Source organism: Podarcis melisellensis, assembly GCF_964234715.1.
Source record: "Podarcis melisellensis genome assembly, chromosome: 14".
NCBI classification, from domain to species: Eukaryota; Metazoa; Chordata; class Lepidosauria; order Squamata; family Lacertidae; genus Podarcis; species Podarcis melisellensis.
This window is the reverse complement of record NC_138546.1, coordinates 42,708,171-42,718,335: the sequence shown is the minus strand read 5'-3', so window position 1 is coordinate 42,718,335 and position 10,165 is coordinate 42,708,171. Positions and strand designations below refer to the sequence as shown.

Below are 10,165 nucleotides of genomic sequence, written 5' to 3'. Positions count from 1 at the left end.
CGGGCACGCGGCGCCTGAATGACAACGGCAGCGGCCGGTTAAAGGGGACGTGATGAAGCGGCTCTTAAAGGGGACGTGATAAAGGCCAGCCGTGGGAGGAAAAACACGAGCCGGATTGTCGTGCTGCAGCCCATCAGTTATATAGTTACATCAGTTGCTGGCACCCCGCTTTTCTTTGTAAATGTAATTTCAAACGGGGGGTGGGGAGGACCTTTGTGGAGTACCCGATAATTAGATGCAATCAAGGATAAAGTTGTTCAGCTCCGCAGCAATTTTGTTGTTGTTGTTTAGTCGTTTATTAAACCACAGAGGAGTGGTGGATCAGAAGGTTGGCAGTTCGAATCCCCGCGATGGGGTGAGCTCCCGTTGCTCGGTCCCAGCTCCTGCCAACCTAGCAGTTCGAAAGCACATCAAAATGCAAGTAGATAAATAGGTACCGCTCCGGCGGGAAGGTAAACGGTGTTTCCACGCGCTACTCTGGTTGGCCAGAAGCGGCTTAGTCCTGCGGGCCACATGACCCGGAAGCTGTACGCCGGCTTCCTTGGCCAATAAAGCGAGATGAGCGCTGCAACCCCAGAGTCGTCCGCGACTGGACCTAATGGTCAGGGGTCCCTTTAACTTTACCTTAGTCGTTTAGTCGTGTCCGACTCTTCGTGACCCCATGGACCAGAGCACGCCAGGCACTCCTGTCTTCCACTGCCTCCTGCAGTTTGGTCAGACTCATGCTGGTACCTTCGAGAACACTGTCCAACCATCTCGTCCTCTGCCGTCCCCTTCTCCTTGTGCCCTGCATCTTTCCCAACATCAGGGTCTTTTCCAGGGAGTCTTCTCTTCTCATGAGGTGGCCAAAGTATTGGAGCCTCAGCTTCAGGATCTGTCCTTCCAGTGAGCACTCAGGGCTGATTTCCTTCAGAATGGATAGGTTTGATCTTCTTGCAGTCCATGGGACTCTCAAGAGTCTCCTCCAGCACCATAATTCAAAAGCATCAACTCTTCGGCGATCAGCCTTCTTTATGGTCCAGCTCTCACTTCCATACATCACTACTGGGAAAACCATGGCAGACCTTTGTTGGCAAGGTGATGTCTCGGCTTTTTAAGATGCTGTCTAGGTTTGTCATTGCTTTTCTCCCAAGAAGCAGGCGTCTTTTAATTTCATGAATGCTTTCACCATCTGCAGTGATCATGGAGCCCAAGAAAGTAAAATCTCTCACTGCCTCCATTTCTTCCCCTTCTATTTGCCAGGAGGTGATGGGCCCAGTGGCCATGATTGCAGCAATACCAGCCGAGGTAACCAATGCAACCTTGAAGGCATGTATTGTGGGATCATCCCCAGTTAACGTGGCCTGCAGAAGAAACTTTCAGTGATGTTTCATTAGATCCTTGTCTACCCTGCCTTATTAAAGCTAGCCAGGGTAGGGGCAACTGAATGGGTTGGAGGTGTAGTAAATGCATTTTTGCACAATGGACATTTTTGCACTGTCCTCAAAAAGGAAGCAGTGTGTACACTTCTCAAAAAACCCACCCTAGACCCAACAGAGTAAGTACAGACTGGTCACCATCACCCCTTTCTTGGCAAAGGTGGTGGAGCGGATGGTTGTGGAACAACTGCAGGTCTGAGACTGATTTATCTAGAGCAGCAGTTCACAAACTTTTTTCTCTGGGCCACACTTTCAGGGTTATTATATTTTTAAAGATATTTATTAAAGTTTTACAAAAAGAAAAAAAGTTACAGAATAAAGAAGAAGGAAACGGAAAAATACAAAAATTACAAAAATACATAGAAAAAAAATGCAAAATACAAAGAAAATAAATAGAAAACTGTTAAAAACAAATCAATCTTTTCATATCTTAGATTTCATTTACTTATTTCCCTGACCTCCTCACACCTCCCTTTTTTGTATTCCAGTTCACATGGTTAATTCAGCAAATCCTTACCCTCTTTGTTTTTATCTTAGTTCTATATCTTAACATATTATAACTTTATATTTTCATCCGTTATCAATCCATTTTTACATGTTCTTATTAACCTTGTTGCTAAGGCCGCTTCATTTCAATCCGACATCATTTTAACATTCATTAATTTTACAATGTTTCTGCAAATAGTCTTTGAATTTCTTCCAATCTTCTTCCACCGACTCTCACACTTTCAGGATTTTTTAAATGATAAGAAATACATTCAAAAGAAGCAGCTCACAGTACTTGATTTATAACATAGAACACAACTCCTTTATAATATGATCAAGGGACAGCCAGAAAACATAAAATAATGCAGCTACATAAAAGCTTGAATCATTCCCAAAACATAATGATAAAGGAGTCTCTTACATATGTATCTTAAGTATGCATACAAAATCAGAGGTGTGAGCTTGCTTTTGCCAGGTTTTACATCAGGCACTTGCTCTGGGAGACTATGCTTGCCCATAGGGGAACATAGGATAGAACAGGCTTCCTCAACCTTGGCCCTTCAGATGTTTTGCGACTACAATTCCTGTCATCCCTGACCACTGGTCCTGCTAGCTAGGGATCATGGGAGTTGTAGGCCAAAAACATCTGGAGGGCCGAGGTTGAGGAAGCCTGGGATAGAACTTGTCTGTGGATAATCTTCTGTCCGTTGAGATATGACAGAGACCTGCTATCTGCATTTTCTGGAAACAATTGAAGACTTTTTTTCTGACATGCTTTCCCATGATGGATGGATAGGTCTGTATCATGGGGGTCTGCTTTGCATTGTTTTTAAATTCATTTTGTGCTGTTTTATACCGTTTTTAGCTGCTTCTGTTATTTTTTTCACATCACCCTAAGACATATATGTGGAAGGCAATGAATAAAGAACCATAATAATATCCAATACCTGCTATCAACCCAATCACTCACATGGTTTGCGAAAGCAGGATTTATAGTGGGCACCAGAGTCTTCCTAGGGATAGATGGTGCATTTGTAGATGATGCATGCAAACAATGGCAAGTATTTTCTGAAGCGCCACATCTCCCATGTGGGAGTGATTTAGGATGTTCACTATTTGCCCATAACTGTCAGCAATTAAAAAAAAAACCACCCCACTGAGGGCAAACTGAAAGAGTTGTGGCTCTGCCTAATCTACTGGCGGATGGCATGTGAACAAGTATGGTTGTTAATGTAGGGCTAAACATAGCTCTGAATGAGATTGGTACAGCCTATTATGATCCCTGGCCTGCTGTTGTCCACTTCCTTTCAACCGGAGACAGGAGGCCTGTTGCAAAGATTTATGCTGAGTGGGATTTTGACAAACAAACAAACAAACAAACAAAAACAAACCACCTTTTGGAGTTGTAGAGGGGTTTTTGTTGTTATTGTTAAGTTTTAAATGCCAAGTTTCTTCAAATAGCAATCATTTACTATTAAAATAATTGTGAATGTAAAATTATTAAAAATGCTCTTTTACATGTTCTTAATGCGGCCTTTTGAGTTCCTAGAAAACTCCTTCAAACAATTGCCCCATGCTTCATCATGCGCATGAAGTGTTATCCTGAGTTGCAGGTGTGTGTGTGTGTGTGTGTGTGTGTGTGTGTGTGGAATTATAAACAGTGAGGTAAGAATGAAATGAAATGCAGAAAAGTACAGACAGTGGTCATAGTTAACTGGGTAATCGTGAAAGAAATATTTGTTGATAACTAAAGAGTACGCCACTTTAAATGTGTTGGTGTAATTCTAGTTCTTTGTGCTCAAGTAAGACATTGAATTCAACTGGGCTTACTCCCAGGAAGGTGAATTTTCAGACTTAATATTTAAGACACTACAAGATTCTTTAGGCTATTATCCACTGGTTCCTCAGCCCTAGCTAATAGCCATTATCACATCTTGTGACAGCTAATTCTATGCATTTGTTATGCACCACACTTTTTGTTCCCTGCCCTGAATCTCCTGCAAACCAGCTATTTGGATAATCCTACCCACTAAAGATGTTGGTGTGAAGGCACTTACCTTCCCTTTGCATATCAGACAGGTGTCTTGTCCATTGTCTTTTCACACACCTGCTAAAGACTTTCCTCTTTCAACAATAGTTATTAAAATCTTTGTCCCTGTTGGCATCTGTCTTGAATTGATTTTATTTTATTGTGCAAGATGGATATACCACTGGATTGTAATAAAGCCTTAAAGTCATTTACAAAAGGAATAGAGCACTAAAATCATCAGTAAGAGCAACAACTATAAAGCATTCAAAAATAATTATAATCAATGATAAACTAAAAACCAGATGAAAACACATATTAACATTCTACTTGTCTGGATAGGCTATATATTTTTAAATGTTTTTAGCAGATCCCCAAAAGTGTACAGTGAAAGCATCTATATACCTGATGTCAAAAGGCTGGGAATTCCAATGTTTGGGCACTGCTACACTGAAATATCAATTTCTTACAAACACAGAATGAGTATTTTGTGGTACCTATAACAGTGCCAGCTCCTGTGGGCACTGTAGTCCTGTGGGCATGTATGGAGTAAGGCAATCTCACAGGTAAATTGGTCCCGAGCTTTTAAAGCCTTCGTATAATAAACAGTAACACCATGAACTTGGCCTAGCAGCAGAACAGCAACCAGTACAGGACTCTCGAGCAGCAGTAGACAGGGTTTTGCTCCTGTCAGCAATCGGGCAGCAACATCCTGCACTAACTGTGCAAAGAGGACACTGCAGTAATCCTGTCTTGAAGTAACCAGTGCATGAACTACCAGGTTTTCCTGGCTGAGGAACAATCGTAGTTGGTGGACGAGTCTCAACTGGTAAAAGTCAATTCTAACCACTGAAATGGCCTGGCCCAGTGGCGTAGCGTGGGTTGTCAACACCCGGGGCAAGGCAAGTAATTTGTGCCCCATAACCCGTGAATTTGCGCCCCTAGCCCGTGGATTTGCACCCCCTAACCCCCAGATGTTGCGCCTGGTGCAGCCGGCCCCCCCTGCACCCCCCATGCTACGCCACTGGCCTGGCCCTTCAGTCTGGAGCCAAGACTGCAAACCTTCTCCTTCAGGGGAGGTACAAGTGACCATTTTCTCAAACATAGGAAACTCTCACACAGAGTGCCTCTCTGTCTTGCTAGGAATCAACAGGTATCCAGAAGCATACTGCTTTGCACCATATTTCCATTATTGCCACCCATGAGAAATTAGGCCAGAGGCCTCTGGTTGCCCTCCCTTACTATACACGAGTGGCGCTGTGGCCTAAACCACTGAGCCTCTTGGGCTTGCTGATCAGAAGGTCGGCGGTTCGAATCCCTGCAAGGAGTGAGCTCCCATTTCTCTGTCCCAGCTCCTGCCAACCTAGCAGTTTGAAAGCACATCAGTGCAAGTAGATAAATAGGTACCGCTGTGGTGGGAAGGTAAGCAGTGTTTCCATGCACCCTGACTTATGTCACGGTGTCCCATTGCTCCAGAATCGGTTTAGTCCTGCTGGCCACATGACCTGGAAAGTTGTCTGTGGACAAACGCTGGCTTCCTTGGCCTGAAAAGCAAGATGAACACCATAACCCCATAGTCGCCTTTGACTGGACTTAGCCATCCAGCGGTCCTTTGCCTTTACCTTATAAGCTGTTGTTGTTGTTGTTGTTGTTTTTTAGAGGAGGGATCCCGTTTTAGATTATTTATATAGTGTCGGGGATTTTAAGCACCTTACAAATAACAACAGAACAATCCTGACAGAAACAGACAACTTGGGTTAGTCTCATATCCGTATGTTCTGTCCCTGGCTGCACTGCCTCCTGCATCTGCTAAGGCCAGACTCCCCGCAGCAGCAGCAGTTTCAGATGGCAGAGATAAGCAGCTGCTAAATCCATGGGCCAGCAAAATGTCAACTCCAGAATAGTAATCCATGGGCAAAGGGAAGTGGCACTGCTATGGGTGCCGGGGGGTGAGGGGGTGGAGAGGAGAATCATCTGTCAGGAGTTGGGAGATAAATCAAGTGGCTCTCCTTAGCAAGGAGCTGCTTACCATATGGAGCAGCTGGGTAGCCCCAGAGTTTCTAAAGAAGGAAATTGTGTCTGCTTCCTTCCTTGTGATCACCTGCCTCCATGTACAGACTGGTGCACAGAGGTTTAAGGTGCACAGAGGTGGCAGTATCATATATTTATTCTAGTTACAGGTAGGTAGCCGTGTTAATCTGCCATAGTCGAAACAAAATAAAAAAATTCCTTCCAGTAGCACCTTAGAACAGTGGCGTAGCGTGGGTTGTCAGCACCCAGGGCAAGGCAAGTAATTTGTGCCCCCTAACCCGTGGATTTGTGCCCCCTAACCCTAACCCCCAGATGTTGCGCCCGGTGCGGCCGGCCCCCCCTGCACCCCCCACACTACACCACTGCCTTAGAAACACGAAAAGCTCATACCACACACACGAAAGCTCATACCAATAACAAACTTAGTTGGTCTCTAAGGTGCTACTGGAAGGAATTTTAAAATATATTTATTCTGTTAGCAGTCAAAGGATTTAAAAGTTACTTACCACCATAAAGCAGCCTGACTTGATTCAGCTGATGTTCTGTCTCAGCTTCCCTGCTGATAGGAGTTTGTAGTCCTAAACATCTGAAGGGCACCAGGGATGGCACTCAACAAAGTGTTACTTAGGGTAGACCCATCCAGTTAATCACCAGGATGCAAATAATGTCCATTGATTTCATTAGAGGACTCAGGAATATAGCTTACTTCCCCCCCCCCCCCAAAATAATCCTCATAAAAATATTGTACATATGTGTGGATTTTCAGCTGAGTTAATCTTGGCTGAAAGAAGCAGAGGATAAATATAATGAATGAATGGCAGTCATCTGCCACAAAGGTCTGTTTTCCATCTGCAGAACCAGAAAGGGTTTATTGTTCCTTGAAAAATTACTGTACAGTTGGAAAACATAAGGATGCTTTGTTTCCCCATGAGATTTAAAAGTGATATTTTAGAAGGATAATGTAATAATGTATCATGGCAGTTGGCAAGCAGTCTTCCCAGTAATGCATTGCAGAAACTAATAAACTAAACCTGGGTGCAGCTTTCTTGAGGCAAAGCACCCCAGTGTTGCATGTAACACAGGATGTACGGTATTCACTTAAGGTGTGTCTGCACTAGCCCTGTTTTTACCCAGAGAAGGAATGTCTCTCCTTGTCGCCGCAGGTAGTGGCTTCCTGCCTTGAATTGCACAAAGCGCTCAGGTCCTGCCTTTGCGCTTCCCATAGGCATCTGGTTGGTGACTGTGAGAGCAGGATGCTGAACTAGATTGGCCTGATCCAGAGGCTCTTCTCATGTTCTTAAGAAGGAGCACTGGGATGAATCTACTTCGAGGGAAGGGTGAAAAACAGTCTCTCACTTGCAAAATAACAGCAGCAACAAAACACCTACCAAGGCAGCTGCATTGGTCCATAGGAAAGAAAAACCCACCCAAAAACTATGTCTTATGCCCATGATGGGGAGGGAATATTTCTGGGCTTCTAGATGTTGTTGGATGCCATCTCCCAGCAGCCTCAACAGTCAGCATGGCCGTTTTACAGGGGTGGCAGAGGTTGCAGTCCAGCAAGTGGCAAGACACAGTTTCCCCATCCCCTTATTATGCTATTGTTCCCCACTCCCCAGGAAGCCACCCCCATCTCTGAAGGAGAGGGATTCCTCCTCAGAGGCTTCATCTTTGTACTTATGTTAAAAGAGCTTAAGAAGGGCACTTAATTCCTTTGTATTCCTTTTCTAACTGAGTATTGTTGAAGGTCTCATGGCTCTATTAGGCACATTCCTGGTTAATGGTCCAGGATGTTTAATGAATGGGGGATAATGGTCAGGTCAGTGATGGTTTCCTCACAGTTCAAAGTGTCTTGTTTCTTGAATGAGATACCCCAGCAGAGGTTTGGAGAACTTCAGTTACCAGTAAGCAGTGGCGGCTGCAGAGCTGGGGTGCATTTGAAATCTCAGAGAAAGAGAAAGAATTGTAAGAAGTCTAAAGGCACCTTGTGGGTGCAGGACTCTGTCTCGGGGTCTGACTTAAGGTAACAAACAGTCCTTCAAGTGGCTCTTTGCTTCCAAAAAAAATCCCAGGAGTTTTGTGGCATTTTAAAGGCTAACACCCATTGTTATTTTTGTTGCAAGAGACTAACACAGAGACCCCTCTAAAAATATTTGCATGCAGCTGTGCTGTGCTTGTAGCTGTGTGAATAAAGCAAATAGGATGGGGGGGGGATTAGTCTGGATGCTGTCTGTTGGGCCCATCCAAACTTGTGGTTTTATGTATATAAAATGGATTCTTGTAGCAGAATGAACTGCTGCAGTGGTCAAACCAGTGTAGCCAAACCCATTAAGCATTAGTCATTGTCATCATATTCCTTTCATTTCTATAGTGGTACCTCCGGTTATGAACTTAATTCGTTCCAGAGGTCTGTTCTTAACCTCAAACCATTCTTAACATGAGGCGCGCTTTCGCTATGGGGCTTCCTGTTGCTGGCGCGCCACTGGCACACGACTTCCACTCACATCCTGGGGCAAAGTTTGCTACCAGGAGCATCTACTTCCGGGTTAGTGGAGCTCGTTACCCAAAACGTTTATAAGGGGGACGGTACGTAACATGAGGTTCCACTATATACTGCTTTATATTTTTAAGAAAAAATCTCAAACGGTTTACAGTAAGACATCATTTAAGGAGCCCCCAGTGGCACCATGGTTTAGTGCGTCTGGCTGTGAACCAGAAGGTTGGTGTTTCAAGCCCACCCAGAGACAGATGTGGACAGTATTTCTGCATTGCAAGGAGTTGAACTAGATGGTATCCCTTCCAACTCTATGATTCTGTGATCAAATAAAACAATATAGAATAAAGCATTACAAAAGAAGTCAAATATGTATGCGTTCAAAGCAACATAATTAATAGGAAACTAAAATATTATCTTAAAGGTTTCATAATAAAGTATCTCTTTATATGACTAAAGAGTTGGCCATCACACATGTGATTCTTCCTTCTCCTCTCTTGGCTGGAGGTGATGTCCTACTGCGGACCAACAGAGTCTGGTCTAGTCTCTGGAGCTGGGACCATACAGCACCTAGACTTGCTGGACTTGCAGGTCTTCACCTCTCCCCTAGCAGGAGGCAAGGTCATTCCAAGTGAAAGGAAAACAACAGGCCAGAGGCCCGTCTTGCATGGTCTCCTCTGGAGCTGGGAAGACCTTGCATTCTGTGCTGAACCCAAAACTATATTTGGGAACCCCCCCTAGAAACCTAATGGGGGAGCAAGATTTGTTGGCATGCTAATTCTATGAAGATTTCATCATACACTCAGCTCACGTATCTGTGTAGGTAAAACCATACACCCCAAAGACACCACAGTCTATGGTGACCTTAATTCCAAGGAAATCAAAGCCGGGGTATGTGCTGGCACCCCTGAAGTCTCTGTGCTGTGTGTAACATTGCAAAGGCACGTTTAGTCTCCTCTAATCTGAATGATACTGAGGCTGCAATCCTGGCCCCATTTACCTGGGGGCAATTCCCATTTAATTTGATAGGCCTTACTTGTCTGATTAGACGTGGTTAGGATTGCATTGTAAAAATGCAATCTCGAATGGAAGAAAAGGGAGCAAGCACTATTGAATAAGAGCAGCCCTTGCCCTCAAGTAAAGATGCCAAAATTGCTCTGTTCAGGCTGCGACCCAAAGAAAGGAGTCAGTCTCATTGAACTCAGTGGGACTTATATCTGTAAGAACAAAGATGGGATCACACTGTGGATCAGGCATCCTTGTCCCAGGAGCACCTCGCTGCCAGGGAAGTGGGAGAGCATCCTACAGTCTTATTTTCCAGTCCAGTAGGTCAGTTCACAGCAGAAGAATAAATTAAAGTTATATAACAAGATGGAAAATTATGTCTGAGGTTATGAAAGAAAAGTCCTTGTAACTGCATGACCTGTTTAAACAATAGACTTCTTTTATCAACAAGATAAAGAGAATATCTCAGACGTGGAAACCAAACCAGACAAAATGCTTGAGTCATACATGACGGAGAGGATGTTCCTCCTTTGCAAAGAACACACATAATGCCTTCCTCCATGAAAGGAAGCAACTCCCAGAGCCTCAGAGCAGCGGAAGAGTTTCAGAAGATGCAGAAATGTAGACCCAAAGCCTGCACCTATGTAAATGTTTGTGACTGCAGGAGAGTCTAAGGTAGGATGGAAGAGACTCAGACACAGGAAA

General features: G+C 44.1%; 1 long non-coding RNA gene across 1 annotated transcript; it reads left to right on the top strand.

Moving 5' to 3' along the window:
* Positions 1-24: 24 nt before the first annotated feature.
* On the top strand, positions 25-3,467 carry LOC309356968. The gene is made up of 3 exons (XR_014162975.1): positions 25-177; positions 1,243-1,675; positions 2,151-3,467. It is a non-coding gene; the product is annotated as an uncharacterized lncRNA (long non-coding RNA).
* The last annotated feature ends 6,698 nt before the right edge of the window (positions 3,468-10,165 follow it).